The sequence below is a fragment of the Bombina bombina genome, chromosome 5, assembly GCF_027579735.1.
Source record: "Bombina bombina isolate aBomBom1 chromosome 5, aBomBom1.pri, whole genome shotgun sequence".
NCBI lineage: Eukaryota > Metazoa > Chordata > Amphibia > Anura > Bombinatoridae > Bombina > Bombina bombina.
The window spans coordinates 200,889,274-200,907,740 of NC_069503.1; positions in this window are offsets into that span (position 1 = coordinate 200,889,274).

Sequence of the window (18,467 nt, forward strand, 5' to 3'; positions counted from 1 at the left end):
AAATTATATCATATTTGTGTTTTCATGCATTCAAAATAAAATTATCAAGAGATATATTGAGTGTGGGATATATTTATATTAAAAAGGAATGAGAATCAAATAAATATATCTGTATAATTAATTACTACAGAATTATAATTGAATGCATATACTATACTAAATATGAGGTGAAGTGAATATATAACTGTATTTATATTAAAATGGAAAAATAATCAAATGTAACTATAGCTATATGATTAATTACATCAGACTGCTCTACTCACAAGGTATGTATGTGATATTGTCACGCTCGGCCGCTGGGAAGCTCCGGCGGTCCTCTCTGTGTGCTTGATTGGCAGGTAGTCTGAGCCGCCCCTTCCTGATGATGTCACTACCAGGCTTTATATTCCAGGCTTCCTGTTTCTTCAGTGCCCGTTTGTTTGTTCCTCTTTGTGGCTCCTGTGAGGACTTCTCTGTGGAAATTCTCTAACTGCTGATTTTCTGTTGCCAAACTCTGCAAAGACTGACTATGCTGGGTTAACCCTTAAACTTCCTGATAACCTGTTGCCAAACACTGCAAGTACTGTTTATTCTGTGAATCTCTCAAACTGCATGTTAACCTGATGCCAAACTCTGCAAGTACTGTTTATTCAGTGTAACATTCAAACTGCCTGATATCCTATTGCCAAACACTGCAAGTACTGTTTATTCTGTGAAACTCTCAAACTGCATGTTTACCTGTTGCCAAACTCTGCAAGTACTGTTTATTCAGTTTAAACCTTCAGACTGCTTGATATCCTGTTGCCAAACACTGCAAGTACTGTTTATTATGTGAAACTCTCAAACTGCATGTTAACCTGTTGCCAAACTATGCAAGTACTGTTTATTCAGTGTAAACCCTCAAACTGCTTGATATCCTGTTGCCAAACACTGCAAGTACTGTTTATTCTGTGAAACTCTCAAACTGCATGTTAAAATACTGCAAGTACTGATTAATCTGTGTTAACCTTCAAACTACCTGATATCCTGTTGTCTAACTCTGCAAGTACTAACTATTCAGTATTAACCTTCAAACTGCCTGATAACCTGTTGCCAAACTCTGCAAGGACTGACTACACAGTGTTAACCCTCAAACTGCCTGATAACAAGTTACCTACTCCTGCATTATTAACAGTTTCTTGTTTTACCCTTCCTCTGTCTGAGTATAAGTGGACTATCCCTGCTATCCTGATTCTGTGGAAGACATTTCCTGAAACCAGTTCCTTACTCAGAAGTATATTGGCTGATATCTTGAATTACTTTGGACTCAGGCTAACTCTGCTCCATATTGTGAGTACATTGTTTTTTTAAAGGTTGTCGTGGGGTCATGTCCTGGATTAAACTCAGAGTGCAAGGGTGTTGTTTAAGTTCGCCCTAGCATTTGGGTCTTCTGGACATTTCCTAACCTGACAGTACAAACGGGCCATAATATGGATCCTGATGAGTTATCCAGGGCTGTGGCTCTACAAGGGCAACTTCTAGGTAATCATTCTGCTCATTTGCAATCTTTGAATTCCTTCCAAGCTTGACTAGATTACTGCTCTGCTACATAACCTCTCCGCTCCTTCTCAAGCTACGGTGACTCCTGCTGCCGCTCTTACTAGCTCCAATGCTGTCTTTAACCCTTCTCAACCTGTTGGACAGTATATACCACAAATCCCACTTCCAGATAAATATGACAGTAATCCTGAAGAATGCTGTGGATTCCTTAATCAATGTCGTTTACACTTCAGAAACAATCCTCAAGTTTTTTCCAATTCTACTTCCAAAATCCTCTTTATTATATCCCTCATGAAGGGTAAGGCTCTAGCCTGGGTATCTCCTCTTTTAGAGAAGAATGATCCTTTATTACAGGATGTGGAATTATTTGTGTCCATTTTTTCTTCTGTTTTTGACAAGCCTGGGAGGTCTGCAGCTGCAGAGGCAGGATTGTTGGATCTGAGACAGGGATCCCTTTCGGTAGCTCAATATGCTATTGAATTCAGGACTTTAGCTGCAGAAACTGATTGGAACCATGGAGCCTTACGGGCAGCTTTTCGCAAGGGACTTTGCGAACGCCTTAAGGATGAACTTGTATTTCAGGAACTCCCTGATTCATTGGAGGGTCTTATCAATTTGTGTATTACTCTTGACGCCCGGCATTCTGAACGTCTTCAGGAGAGATATAGGAATCGGAGATCCTTTGTTAAATCTTCTTTTCGTGCTCCTATTCGAACCCCAAGTCTGTCTAATAATAATTCCCAATCTCCTGAGTCTGTGGAACCCATGGAAGTAGGAGCTATTAAATTGTCAGAAGCTGAACGCCATAGAAGGCGTACTCTTGGATTATGTCTGTATTGTGGTACCAAAGGACATTTACTGAAGGACTGTCCTATCCGGCCAGTAAAAGCCAAGGCTTAACTTTTGATAGAAGGACAGAGTTAAGCCAGAATCCCATGTCTTCCCTCAATTCTAAACTTTTTGTTCCTGTAACTATCACTTTTGGAAACACCAAGTTTCGAGCTCAAACCCTCATTGACTCTGGAGCTGCTGGAGTTTTCATTGATTCAAACTTTGCTGACTCTCTCAGGATTCCTCTTCAAGCCAAGAAACAGTTAATTAAGGTAACCACTGTTAGTGGACAGCCTCTAGGTCCTGGTATCATACAAAATTCTACCATTCCTCTTCTTTTGTCTGTGGGCATACTCCATTCTGAAATTATTCGTTTTGATGTCATCACTTCTCCTCACATACCGTTGATTCTGGGGTTACCTTGGTTGCAGCTTCATGATCCAGTCTTCTCATGGTCTAAAGGAGAACTTATTTCCTGGGGAACTACCTGTTTCAAACATTGCCTGCAAAATCCCTCAAAACCATCTTGTCCTGTCGTAGCTATGGTGGAAGTTCCTGATTCATCGCCTAATTACTATCATGCCTTTAGTGATGTGTTTTCTAAAAAGGAGGCTGAGACGTTACCTCCATACCGGATATTTGACTGTCCTATCGAATTGTTTTCAGGGGCTCCTCTACCTAAGGGAAGGACCTATCCTCTCTCTCGTCAAGAAAATGTCTCTCTTGAGGAATACATAAAGGACAACTTAGCCAGAGGATTTATTCGTCCTTCCTCATCACCTGTGGGTTTTTTCTTCATTGGGAAAAAAGATGGAGGTCTCCGTCCCTGTATCGATTATCGGGCCTTGAATCAGATTACTGTCAAAAACAGCTATCCTCTGCCGCTCATTCCTGAGTTATTTGATCGTCTTCAAGGTGCTTCTATTTTTTCCAAGCTATATCTCCGTGGGGCCTACAATTTGGTCAGAATCCATAAAGGAGACGAATGGAAAACGGCATTTAACACTAGATTTGGTCACTACGAGTATCTAGTAATGCCATTCGGATTGTGCAATGCACCAGCAGTATTTCAGCACTTTGTTAACAAAATCTTCAGAGATTATCTAAATCAATTTGTTATCATTTATCTTGATGACATTCTGATCTATTCCAAAACATTACAGGAACATGTACATCATGTAAGACTGGTACTGGTGACAATTCCCTGTTCGCTAAATTGGAGAAATGCTCTTTTCAACAGAGTTCCATTCCCTTTTTGGGTTATATCATTTCAGAATCAGGTTTTGAGATGGATCCTGCTAAACTTTCGGCTATCAAGGACTGGTCCAGACCAACTACTCTCAAATCCCTGCAGAGGTTTCTTGGCTTTGCCAATTACTATAGAAAGTTTATTAAGAACTTTGCTGACATCACGTCTCCGCTCACTTCTCTTCCTAATAAGGGCAAAATTGTAAGAACTGGTCCACTTTGGCAGTACAGGCTTTTGAAACGCTAAAATCAGCATTTTCTTCTGCACCTCTTCTCAGTCATCCAATTCCTGATCTCCAGTTTATTTTGGAGGTTGACGCTTCTTCTATAGCAGCTGGAGCTGTTCTCTCCCAACGTGATCCGACTGCCAGCAAGATACATTCTGTGACGTTCTTTTCGAAAAAATTCAATCCTGCCGAGTTAAATTATGATGTGGGCAATAAGGAGCTTTTGGCTATAAAATTAGATTTGGATGAATAGAGGCATTGGTTAGAAGGTACCAGTCAATCTTTTTTCATTCTGACAGATCATAAGAATCTTTTATACCTCCATACAGCTACTCGTCTCAATCCTCGTCAGGCTCGGTGGGCCTTGTTCTTCTCCAGGTTTAATTTTGTACTTTCCTAGGTTCCTGGTTCAAAAAGTTCCAAGGCAGAGACTTTATCTAGGCAGTTCCAATCTTCTGAGCCTTCTCCTTTGGATTCTGAACCTATACTACGTCCAGTCAAAGTTTTGGCTCAAGTATCCTCTTTTCCAGTACAGACTTTACATGCTGCTCAAGTCCGGGTACCATCTTCTTGCAAACTACCTTCTGGTATCCTGTATGTACCCAAAGGATTACGTCTTAAGCTTCTACGTTGGGCTCACTACAACATTTCAGCAGGTCATCCTGGAGTAACCAATACTTTGTGGAAACTGAAGCAGCATGTTTGGTGGTCCACTATGAGGAGGGAAGTTAAGGATTATATTGCTGCTTGTAGTTCTTGTGCTTCGAACAAACAATCTTCTCATCGACCGTTTGGTCTATTAACCCTCTTCCTATTTTTCATTACCCTTGGTCTCACTTATCCATGGACTTTGTTACAGATCTTCCTGTTTCTGCTGGAAATACGACCATTTGGGTAGTGGTGGATCGATTCTCCAAGTCTGCTCACTTCATACCTCTTCCAGGCTTGCCTTCAGCTCAAAGACTTTTTGAACTCCTTGTTCTACATATATCTCGTTTACATGGTTTTCCCACTGACATAGTCTCAGATCGCGGAGTTCAATTTGTTTCCAAGTTTTGGAGGTCTTTTTGTAAGCACTTCGGAATCAACATATCTCTTTCTACTGCACATCATCCTCAATCCAACGGACAGACTGAGCGTGTAAATCAAGCCTTAGACATTATGCAGACCATCACCACTCCAACTGGTCTCAGTTATTGCCTTTGGTGGAATTAGCTCACAACTCACGCTATAACGCCTCATTACAGACCTCTCCCTTTAAGGCAGCTTATGGTTTTGAACCTAGAACCTTTCCTATGATTACCAGTTCTACTGAAGTCCCTGGAGCAGATTGTATTGTGAAAAATCTCAGTAATCACTGGCAACTCATTCGTCAAAATCTACTTTCTTCTTCCTTAAGACACAAGAGATTTGCTGATCGCAGAAGGTGTAAGGCTCCTTTACTTCATACTGGAGACAGAGTATTTTTATCCACCAGATTCATACGTCTTTACCCAAGACTCTCAAGATCCATCCAGTGTTTCATGTCTCCTTACTCAAGCCAGTCATCTACAACCGGTACTCTATCAAGAGTAAACCACCTCCTCCACTTTCCGTAGAGGGAACTTCTGAGTTTGAAGTCAGCCAGATTTTGGATTCCAAGCTACAGGGCAATCGGCTGTACTACCTGGTACATTGGAAGGGTTATCCTATCTCTGAACGATCTTGGGAACCAGCCTCTCATGTTCATGTTCCAGCTCTTGTCAAGTCTTTTCACAAGAAATACCCTGCCAGGCCCGGTCGGGTCCCCCGGAGGGGTCCTTTAGGAGGGGGCACTGTCACGCTTGGCCGCTGGGAAGCTCCGGCGGTCCTCTCTGTGTGCTTGATTGGCAGGTAGTCTGAGCCGGCCCTTCCTGATGATGTCACTACCAGGCTTTTTATTCAGGGCTTCCTGTTTCTTCAGTGCCCGTTTGTTTGTTCCTCTTTGTGGCTCCTATGAGGACTTCTCTGTGGAAACTCTCTAACTGCTGATTTTCTGTTGCCAAACTCTGCAAAGACTGACTATGCTGGGTTAACCCTCAAACTTCCTGATAACCTGTTGCCAAACACTGCAAGTATTGTTTATTCTGTGAATCTCTCAAACTGTATGTTAACCTGTTGCCAAACTCTGCAAGTACTGTTTATTCATTGTAAACCTTCAAACTGCTTGATATCCTGTTGCCAAATACTGCAAGTACTGTTTATTCTGTGAAACTCTAAAACTGCATGTTTACCTGTTGCCAAACTCTGCAAGTACTGTTTATTCAGTGTAACCTTCAAACTGCTTGATATCCTGTTGCCAAACACTGCAAGTACTGTTTATTCAGTGTAAAGCTTCAAACTGCTTGATATCCTGTTGCCAAACACTGCAAGTACTGTTTATTCTGTGAAACTGTCAAACTGCATGTTAAAATGTTGCCAAACTCTGCAAGTACTGTTTATTCAGTGTAAACCCTCAAACTGCTTGATATCCTGTTGCCAAACTCTGAAAGTACTGTTTATTCAGTGTAAACTCTCAAACTGCATGATAACTTGTTGCCAATCTCTGCAAGTACTGATTAATCTGTGTTAACCTTCAAACTACCTGATATCCTGTTGTCTAACTCTGCAAGTACTGACTATTCAGTATTAACCTTCAAACTGCCTGATAACCTTTTGCCAAACTCTGCAAGGACTGACTACACAGTGTTAACCGTCAAACTGCCTGATAACAAGTTACCTACTCCTGCATTATTAACTGTTTCTTGTTTTACCCTTCCTCTGTCTGAGAATAAGTGGACTATCCCTGCTCTCCTGATTCTGTGGAAGACATTTCCTGAAACCAGTTACTTACTCAGAAGTCTATTTGGCTGATATCTTGAATTACTTTGGACTCAGGCTAACTCTGCTCCATATCGTGAGTACATTGTTTTTTAGAGGTTGTCGTGGGGTCACGTCCTGGATTAAACTCAGAGTGCAAGGGTGTTGTTTAAGTTCGCCCTAGCATTTGGGTCTTCTTCTGGACATTTCCTAACCTGTCAGATATTAAGATGATAACTGTAAAAGGTGGCAATATTATATCAGGATATGAACTAAAATATTAATTAAATTCATGCTGAAAGTATTAAAATCCTTTGAAGTCTTCTTATAAAAATTTGACTTTTAAATGCATCTTTTAAAATATTATAAGTAGGAAATTATAGTGAGACATGCACTAAGCAGATGTATGTTTTATATATATATATATATATATATATATATATACACATACATGAATATATATACTATAGATGTAATATTATGCACAGGTCTAATATTTAAATGTATAGGAATACCTACCAAATGAATATACTCTTGTTTGGTCTCAAAAATACATGCTCAGTTATATTAGATGGGCCATATACTGAACAAATAGTTTATTAAAGATATGAAATTATAGATGTATTAAATGTACATTTCTATAAAAATATAGATATCTTTAAACAGTTAATATTTTGCCAACAAAACTACATTCCGTTGTCTGTTGCCCTCCGGTGTCCGATGTAGGAATTGTGGCTAGAAAGATTCAATTTAAGGAAATTGAATGAAATTTCCCAATAACCAATGAGAGACAAGCTCTGAATAAGGTCGTACCCAAATTTCACCAATGATTAGAAAAGAGGTGGGTTTTATCAGAGAGATAAAATCTCTTGCACAGGAAGTAAAAGGGGGCTAAATGCTGGTGGATCCTGCTTAACTTGACTTACTGACTTAAAGGGACACTGAACCCAATTTTTTTCTTTCGTGATTCAGATAGAGCAGGGAATTTTAAGCAACTTTCTAATTTACTCAAATTATCAATTTTTCTTCGTTCTCTTGCTATCTTTATTTGAAAAAGAAGGCACCTAAGCTATTTTTTGGGTTCAGACCTGGACAGCACTTGTTTATTGGTGGGTGAATTTATCCACCAATCAGCAAGAACCCAGGTTTTTCAACAAAAATGGGCCGGCATCTAAACTTACATTCTTGCATTTCAAATAAAGATACCAAGAGAATTAAGAAAATTTGAAAATAGGAGTAAATTAGAAAGTTGCTTAAAATTGCATGCTCTATCTGAATCACGAAAGAAAACATTTGGGTTCAGTGTCCCTTTAAACTGCTGCCTTGGAAATACACAGTTTTGTAAGACAAAATTGGGCCTAACATTTACTTCCAGACTTTTGCATCCTCTTATATGACGGTGAAAATAATTTATTTGGAAAAGCTGAATTCTCATACTGGTTTGTTGGTAATGTATTAATGGTTATTTTACATTTTTAATAGATTTTTGCAAAGAAATTCTTTATAGCATAGTATAGCTGCAGCTGTGAGTTAAAAGGTACCTTATTCTTATATTTAATATTAATTAGACTAAGGTAGTAAGTGTACTGATGTTAAATATTATTATTAAGAAAAGATTTATATATTTTTATGTGATAAGTTAATTGCAGTTACTGTGATATATTTTAGGATTTGTTTTATTGTGGCTAAATAAGAAGTTGTTTCAAGCTAGATTTATTGGCATATGTTGAATTGGTAGTATTGTGTAACAATCTCTGGGTCTAAGTGAAGTATATTATATTATATTGGGTTGAAAATGGCTTAATTATATTTCCCTGGAAATTCCATTAGATTTATTGAGATTTGGTAAGATTTGTGTTGAAAGATTTGGTTATATTGTTAACTAAGCATTGTCAAGTTCGTAATCCATATTTTGGCATTAGACTGGTGTTGCTGACTAATTTTAAATTGTTCTGGTATAATTCAGGTGTGATTTTAATAAGCGATTCATTTTGAGTAAGGTTAATTTATAGAAATATTTATTTTATAGCTTGCTTGGTATAGAAAATTGTAACAACATAGACATATATAATTGATTCAATTATTGTGTAAATATACCCACATCGTTTGGAGGTAACTGCTGAAATATAATAAATAATAGTGTAACCTAGGATATGTATATATATATATATATATATATATATATATATATATATATATATATATATATATATATATATATATATATATATATAAAACATAACTGGAGTACACCGCTGAGATAATATTTATGGTGATATTCTATTAATAAAAGAACTAACAGAATCACAAAAGAAAAATGTTGGGTTTCATGTCCCTTTAAAGGGACACCAAACCCAAATTTTTTCTTTCGTTATTCAGATAGAGCATGCAATTTTAAGCAACTTTCTAATCTACTCCTATTATCAGATTTTCTTCATTCTCTTGGTATGTTTATTTGAAAAGCAAGAATGTAAGTTTAGATGCCCATTTTTGGTGAACAACCTCGGTTGTCCTTGCTGATTGGACAGCACCAATAAACAAGTGCTGTCCATGATTCTGAAACAAAAATGTGCTGGCTCCTTAGCCTAGATACCTTCTTTTTCAAATAAAGATAGCAAGAGAACAAAGAAAAATTGATAATAAGAGTAAATTAGAATGTTGCATGCTCTATCGGAACCATGAAAGAAAACATTTGGGTTCAGTGTCCCTTTAAGTTTGTCAGACAATCTAATTCTAAACTGATCAGCTAATGCAGCCTCATTCCACCCTGTATCACCAGACAGCAAACAAATTCTATCAATGTAGTCTTCTACATGTTTATTTCCCTGAGTAAAAAATCTGAGTAAAAAATCTAATAGAACTTTGGGCAGTAGCAAAAGAAAATGAACCATCATAAATTAGTCTCATTGCATCCACCAAATAATCCCATGTATCAAGGGCTTTATACCCAATTAATAACAAATTATGTACCCATAATAATACTTTATATTAAAGGGATAGGAAAGTCAAAATTAAACTTGTATGATTCAGATAGAGCATGTCACTTTAAGACACTTTTAAATTCACTTCTATTTTCAAATGTGTTTCGTTCTCTTAGTATCCCTTGTTAAAAATGAATACGCACATATCCTACACTAGTGGGAGCTGCTGCTAATTGCTGCCTGCACATATTTGTCTCTTGTGATTGGCTAACTAGATGTGTTCAGGTAGCTGCCAGTAGTGCAATGCTGTTCCTTCAGCAATAGCTAACAAGAGAATAAAGCAAATTTGATAATAGAAGTAAATTGTATGTTCTTAAAATGGCCAATGTTTATTAAAATTCTACCCCCTTGTGAAATTGACCATATAATATATCCATTTAGAAATTCAGAACTTGTTCTCTTGGGTCTATGGTAATGGGTCTATTTGCTGCATCTTTCCTTCTATCCCTTTTTTTTTGTTTGTTGTTGCTGTTGTTTGTTTTGGTTTTGTCTTGTGTATTATATTTGTCTTTTGCGAGTGCTAGAAAATGGTATCCACTCGGGATCAAAGTAGACATTATGGTGACCATCTGAATAATTAGTATGAATAATTTTGTTTTTTTGTTTTTCATTCGTTGGTCTTTAATGGGTTTCATAGCTAATGGTTGATGTGTAGCAGTGACGTGCAGTGAGGTCAGAGGCTGGTGAGGCACTAGATATGATACGCCGGAGAAACACATGTACAGAGGGCCGCAAGTACCCCCAACAGGGCAGGTTTAAATGATAGCTGAACCAGTGCACAGGTGACATAATTAGGTGATGGGTGAGAGCAAGTTAGTAACCACTGAGTTACTGATCAGCTGATTACTTCACCTGTGCACTGATTCAGCTATAATGAAAACCTGGCCTGTTGGGGGTACTTAAGGACCATTGTTGAGAAACACTGCACTAAAGCACCAGCTCATCGGAAATGTATTGATTACCTGGAGAATAAAGCACACATACTCTGCTCACATACACACTTACACAATTCTGTGGCACAGTGCCGGTTACTAAGCAATTAGAATGATCCACAATCTCTTCTCTTCTCACTACAGTATTATAAAAATAGAAATAATTTACCATACAAGTTTTACACAAAGGACAAGTTATCAATACTGCCAAAACAGCTGCTGCAATATGGTGTTCAAGAAATGCACGTGCACATCCCACGTAGGTATGCTCTTCAACAAAGGACACCAATGGATACCAAAAGAATGAAGTACATAATAATAAAAGTAAAATAGAAAGTTTATTTATTTATTTTTTTGTGCAATTTCTATCTGAATGATGGAAATGTAATTATGACTTTCATGTTCCTTTCAAAAACTAATTTGATTTGCTGACATGGGGCCAGTAACAGTTGATGCTAATTCTCAAAATATAAATAACTAGAAAAGTCTATTAAAATAGCATGCTCTACCTCAATCATGAAAGTTTAATTTTAAATGTCTCCCTTTGACTATGTGTTTAACCAGTTACTTTACAGTGGCATTCTTTCTAAAAACATTTAACTGCAATAAATACATATATTTTAAATGACTCATTATCTCCTTTTATTAATATAAACTTGTATAAAAGCAGCACATATTAAAAACACAATACAACAGCTTCCAATTGATTTGTGAATTACAAGTTAACAGCAGTCTTTAAATAAATGGAGACACAGAGAAAAATAAAAATAGATACTGCATCCTCTGACTGAACAGACATAACATATATGGAGTTTGTAACTAATTAAATCAAATAACCATGAAAAAGGGAGGCTTAGCAATATTCAATGTCAAAAACTTTCATTTAAATAATGTGGACACTGCACACTTAACTTCAAACTCTGGGTTTTAAATTATCGATTTAAATTTGAATTGACCCTTTGACTTCCCATCAGTATTGGGTTATGCTCACTTACTGCCCCCCCCCCCTGTTAATGAGCTGTATCTGAACACAATTTGTGAACCACATGAGATGTAGAATACTACTTTACTCTTCTGCTTGGTGTTATCTGTTCTTAGGTTACCTCAGTTTCCAGTTGTGTCACATGACCCTGCTCACGGCATCCTCCTTCTGATTAATCTATATATCCTTCAATTGCTAGGAGGCATCAAGAGGGGTGCCTCCTATTGGTCCCAATTTTTGCTGCTAATATATTGACAGAACACAGGTGGCGCTGCAGCACAGCTTTTCTTTGACCCATGTACTGCAATGGAGAGAAGCGTTCCTGTACCTGCCTCTCCATAGCATTACATGGGGGGAAAGTATTTTTTTTGGACTTTTTTTTTGTTTTAACTAAAATTTAATTAAGCTTTGGCCACATATGGCAGGGTAGGCACTGCCTCCCCTGCCTCCTATGAGTGCACGTCCCTGATGTGTAGTCATGTAATATATGTTTAAAAACTCTGAGTTATATTTGTACTGTTGTTTTTAAAAAAAACTGATATATAATGTATCCCCAAATATGTAAATAATGTGATAATAGCTTATTTTTTATTTTTTTCTGTACCCTGAATTGGATTTCCAATAAAAAAATAATAAAAAAAATAAAATAAAAATTGTATGTTCTATCTGAATCATAAAATACATTTTTGGGGTTTACTATCCCTTTAACCCCTTAATGACGCATGTCGTACAGGGTACGTCGCACAGAACCTGGTCTTTAAAGACCAGCGACGTACCCTGTACGACATTAGGGGTTTAAAACGGCTGGAAGCAATCGTGCTCGCTTCCAGCCGCTTTCTGGTTATTGCAGTGATGCCTCGATATCGAGGCATCCTGCAATAACACCCATTGGCCATCCAATGCAGAGAGAGCCACTCTGTGGCCCTCTCTGCACCGGACATCAATGGTCGGTATCGTTGGTGGGAGCTTACGTGGGAGGCGGGTGGGCGGCCATCGATGGGGCATATGACGTTAAGGGGGGCGGGATCGAGGGTGTGAGCGTCGGGGCGCGCACGGAGGCGCACGCACGTGCACGGGAGGGCGGGGGCGGGCGCATGCACGGGTGGGAACTGCTACACTACAGAAATTTTACAAAAATAAGTGGGATAGAGTGGGATACAAATTATTTTAAAAAATACATCTAAGGGATCTGGGAGGGGGTGGGGAGTTGCTCTTTGGCTGGGGGGAAGCTACACTACAGAAAAAATCAATAACATATAATAAAAGCATTTTTTTTTAGTGAACTGGGTACTGACAGCTGCCAGTACCCAAGATGACTACCAATAAGGTAGAGGGGGAGGGTTAGAGAGCTGTTTGGGGGGGATCAGGGAGGTTGGGGGCTAAGGGGGGATCCTACACATCAGCATATGTAAATATGTAAATATGCTAAAACTTTTTTTTTAAATACATTTTATTTTAGTACTGGCAGACTTTCTGCCAGTACTTAAGATGGCGGGGACAATTGTGGGGTGGGGGAGGGAAGAGAGCTGTTTGGGAGGGATCAGGGGGTGTGATGTGTCAGGTGGGAGGCTGATATCTACATTAAAGCTAAAATTAACCCTGCAAGCTCCCTACGAGCTACCTAATTAACCCCTTCACTGCTGGGCATAATTCACGTGTGATGCGCAGCGGTATTTAGCAGCCTTCTAATTACCAAAAAGCAACGCCAAAGCCATATATGTCTGCTATTTCTGAACAAAGGGGATCCCAGAGAAGCATTTACAACCATTTGTGCCATAATTGCACAAGCTGTTTGTAAATAATTTCAGTGAGAAACCTAAAGTTTGTGAAAAAAATTGTTAAAAAGTGAACGTTTTTTTTATTTGATCGCATTTGGCGGGGAAATGGTGGCATGAAATATACCAAAATGGGCCTAGATCAATACTTTGGGTTGTCTACTACACTACACTAAAGCTAAAATTAACCCTACAAGCTCCATAATTAACCCCTTCACTGCTGGGCATAATACATGTGTGGTGCGCAGCTGCATTTAGCGGCCTTGTAATTACCAAGAAGCAACGCCAAAGCCATATATGTCTGCTATTTCTGAACAAAGTGGATCCCAGAGAAGCTTTTACAACCATTTGTGCCATAATTGCACAAGCTGTTTGTAAATCATTTCATTGAGAAACCTAAAATTGTGAAAAATGTTACGTTTCTTTTCATTTGATCGCATTTGGCGGTGAAATGGTGGCATGAAATATACCAAGATGGGCCTAGATCAATACTTGGGGTTGTCTACTACTCTAAAGCTAAAATTAACCCTAGAAGCTCCCTTCATGCTCCCTAATTAACCCCTTCACTGCTGAGCATAATACACGTGTGGTGCGCAGTGGCATTTAGCGGCCTTCTAATTACCAAAAAGCAGCGCCAAAGCCATATATGTCTGCTATTTCTGAACGAAGGGGATCCCAGAGGAGCGTTAACAACCATTTATGCTATAATTGCACAAGTTGTTTGCAAATAATTTCAGTGAGAAACCTAAAGTTTGTCAAAAAATTTGGGAAAAAGTGAACAATTTTTTTTATTTGATCTCATTTGGCGGTGAAATGGTGGCATGAAATATACCAAACTGGGCCTAGATCAATACTTTGGGATGTCTTCTAAAAAAAAATATATACATGTCAATGGATATTCAGGGATTCCTGAAAGATATCAGTGTCCCAATGTAACTAGCGCTAATTTTGAAAAAAAGTGGTTTGGAAATAGCAAAGTGCTACTTGTACTTATTGCCCTATAACTTGCAAAAAAAGCAAAGAACATGTAAACATTGGGTATTTCTAAACTCAGGACAAAATTTAGAAACTATTTAGCATGGGTGTTTTTTGGTGGTTGTAGATGTGTAACAGATTTTGGGGGTCAAAGTTAGAAAAAGTGTGCTTTTTTATAGTAAATTATAAGATATGATGAAAATTATGGTATCTTTAGAAAGTCCATTTAATGGCGAGAAAAACGGTATATAATATGTGTGGGTACAGTAAATGAGTAAGAGGAAGATTACAGCTAAACACATACCCCGCAGAAATGTAAAAATAGCCCTGGTCCTTAAGGGAAAGAAATTGAAAAATGGCCTTGTCCTTAAAGGGACATTAAACACTAAATACATGCTAGATTGAATGATGCATTCAAAGAAAAGATTAGTCCATGACTAACATGTAGATGTATTTTTTAAAGTTTCATTAGTTGTTTTAAAAGTGACAAAATAAGTGTAAAGTTTTAGTGTCTATAAAACACTGGGAGCTGCCATGTTGTAACTTGTGTTACCTTCTCTGCTGTGGCCAATTAGGGTCAGTTATAAATAGGTCCCTAGAGTGTGCAGCCAATGGTTGTGCTGGATTTAACAGTGTTCTGCACTTCCATTTCTAACAGGAACTGAAAAACTCACAATTTCAGAATGGAATTACAGGCAAAGAGGACAAAATAAATAATAAAAGTATATTGCAGAGTTGTTTTATTATATACAATTTATCATTTTATATTACCATCTCAAAGTGTTTAATGTCCTTTTAAGGGGTTAATATTTTAGATGTGTTTTATGCAAAACAATGTTTAACCCTTATAACAAGTGCATGTAACACCAGAGGGCGCTAATATGATTAAAAATTGTGTATACCCAATTTAAAAAGATTTTTTAAAAACAAATGAACAATGGTATATAGTAATGGATAATGGTACCTCATTAAATAAAATGTCCCAGTTTAAAAGTCCACTAGAAAATGTATAGTCTTATAATTGGACACATAAGTTCAAAATTTTTTCTTGACTGTCGGCAGTGGACTCTCCCTGATTCAGAATCAGGATCCTTCTTTTTCCAAAACGAAGCCAATCTGTGTAGGATTTAAACACAAACAAGATCGACCATTGTGTGTATCCACAGACCCAATATATTTCACACAGCAGTATTCAATTTCCAGGGTACTCACACTTTTGCAGAGCACACCAGTGTGCTTGTGGGAACGGACTGGTTATCAGAGCAAACCAGCTTGCTCTCTCCGGTATGCTCTCTCCTCGCAGGTGTGGATAATGACAGATCCACTGGCGCCTCACAGTTAATCAGTGTACTGAGACTTCACTTAGCAGCGGCTTGGTAATGAGAACCTCACTTGTCAAGGAATGGCAGACAATGATGATAAAAAACAAATCTTTAATCATTAGTAAAACCAAAATCCTTACAATACAAGTGGGTGGACAATGTGTAACAATAAAATTTGCTACGCGTTTCTCGGCTCACTTAGCCGTTTCCTCAGGCATATTAAAAACACATTTTTAGCCCGGCTATATAGTGCCGCTCATTACCAAACCAAAACTATACCCTCCCCCTTCCTTTGCTAGGGGGTGTGTGTAGGCTATCCAATCAGTGAATATCATTTTCATACCCAAAAGTTGTTATCATACAACCACCAACTCTCACTTGGTATACAAATAAAATAATGTATCCATAATGTCCCTACATTTAACAAATCACATACTAAAACATATTTAAAAACAAATTCAAAGAAACACTTGTTGCAATTGCTCTTTCACCTATTGTCGTATAGCCAGTCTATATTTTGTTCAGCATGTAAATATTCTCCTCTATAAGATTGTAAAAGTAAACATGATGGTTCACATTAAAAACACTGAAGTCGGATTGTCGACCCTAATATATCTCAGCAATATAAACATATTTCACCTCCAAAGTACAACCAAATCGACGATTGAACCATTACTTTTGGTATAGTTTGTATATAAGCTTAACTGAACATATAATAAAATATATAAACCTAACAATTTTAATGTTCCGGCTCCTAAAATAATTTTTATGACAATAAATCAGCTAGTACAATTTGCACTGGCCACTGTATTTATATAATTTTGATACATTAAATGCACTGTATTTTTAGTGAAGAAAGTTCGCCAGTAAAATTTTTTTTTTTTTTTTTTTTTTTTTTTTTTTTTTTTTTTTTTTTTTTTTTTTTTTTTTTTTTTTTTTTTTTTCACTGACCGGCAAATTTATGTGATAGTGATATATATAGTGCACCGGATACTAAGTAACACAAATTTTATATAATAATACGTGTAATAAGAATTTTGTATAAAATCTATATATATAAGCGTACAATTATTATTATTTATAAATCTATATGGAATATAAAATTTCCCTCAATCCATCTATCATCTGTGGTACAATTGTAATAATATATATTAATATTGTGTGATAAAATATAATGTGAAAATATAGTGATTATACTAGTATAAATATAATGTGAAAAACTAGTAATAACTAGTGCATAAGTGTGATAGTAATAGAAGTATCCCTTTGTTTGTGTACTAATTGTATTATGCAAATATTCCCTTCTTTAATTTCTGTAGTTGCTCTTTTTTTGTGGAGTGCCCTCTCCCTCGTCTTCCCCGCTTGGAAAAGGTCTTTTCTTTATTTGTTGTTGTTGCTGATGTGTTGTTTTTGGGGGGCCTATATTCCTTCTCCACAAGGGGGCCAGATTGCGAACCCCTAAAAAATCTGCATTAGATGTGGAAGGTGTTTCTATTCTCTGTTGGTTACTATTTCCCATAGTATTCATATTTTGTGGGATATTAGAATTGGGTCTCCCAAAATTCTCTCTGTTTGTGTTGTCCTCAAGAGACTCAAACCTATTATGTAGTGGTATGTAATTTGGATTTGGATACTCCTGATTGTCATATGAGTGTGGCTTGTATGTATGATGTTGATAACTATATCGATGGTGATTATTTTTCCTATGATTCCCATATTGTGAATTTCTAATATGGTAATCCTCTTTTGAACCATAATGACTTTGTTGTTGTATCGGTGTATTTACATTGTAATTTGGGGATGGATTTCTATTTTTATTCGGATTTTTGTTCCTATTGTGCTGTACCAACGTCCACCCATTACTATTATCCCTCTTCTCAAGCCCTTTTTTATTATAGGAATATACAATGCCTTCAGCATAATCCTCCTCATCCCTTTTAAATTTACCATTTTTTACTCTGATGATTTCATTTTGATAATCATCTACCGTCTTTATGGTCTCTGTGTTTAATCTGTGGTATTCAGAGTGCTCCTTCATAGGCTCTAGTTCTTTTTGCACTATATCAATTTCTATAGCTAGAGCGTCTACTAATTTTTGTCTATGGTCAATAAGTAAGTCAATCAAATTAAAGGAAGATTCATCAAGGATCTCATACCATTTTTTAGTTAATTCTGAATCGTTTTTAAATGAGCAATGTTTAAAAATTCTGGATCCATAAATTTGGTTCCCTGTTCCCTGAGGGATTAAATGAAGTGATAGACTCTGCAGCCTTTTGAGAGCAAAACACATCACACGGGTTTTGATTATAGACAGATCATTATTAATAGTCAAGTTAGGGGAGGATTGTCAGTACAGTTATATACACCATAATATTATTATTTTGATGTCCTTACAGACATTCAGTATGTTAGTTCCTGTATATTAATTATTTTATAATATACGATATATTAGACCATATTCAATGTTTATATCGGCCTGTTACACTGAAGTTCAAGATTACATTTTGATCTATTCCACACATAAACACACCAAATTATAAGCACATATAGAGAAATATAGAGGTGTTGTTCACATTAATAAACACATATCACTAAGATTATAATGTTATGCATTTTTAAAAAAATCCTAAATGAAATGTATATATATGTATATATATGTATATATATATGTGTGTATATATATATATATATGTATATTGGTAATGTATTCACTTTAGAGTCACAATTTATATCTGCATTAGATGGTTGCATAATACAATTAGTACACAAACAAAGGGATACTTCTATTACTATCACACTTATGCACTAGTTATTACTAGTTTTTCACATTATATTTATACTAGTATAATCACTATATTT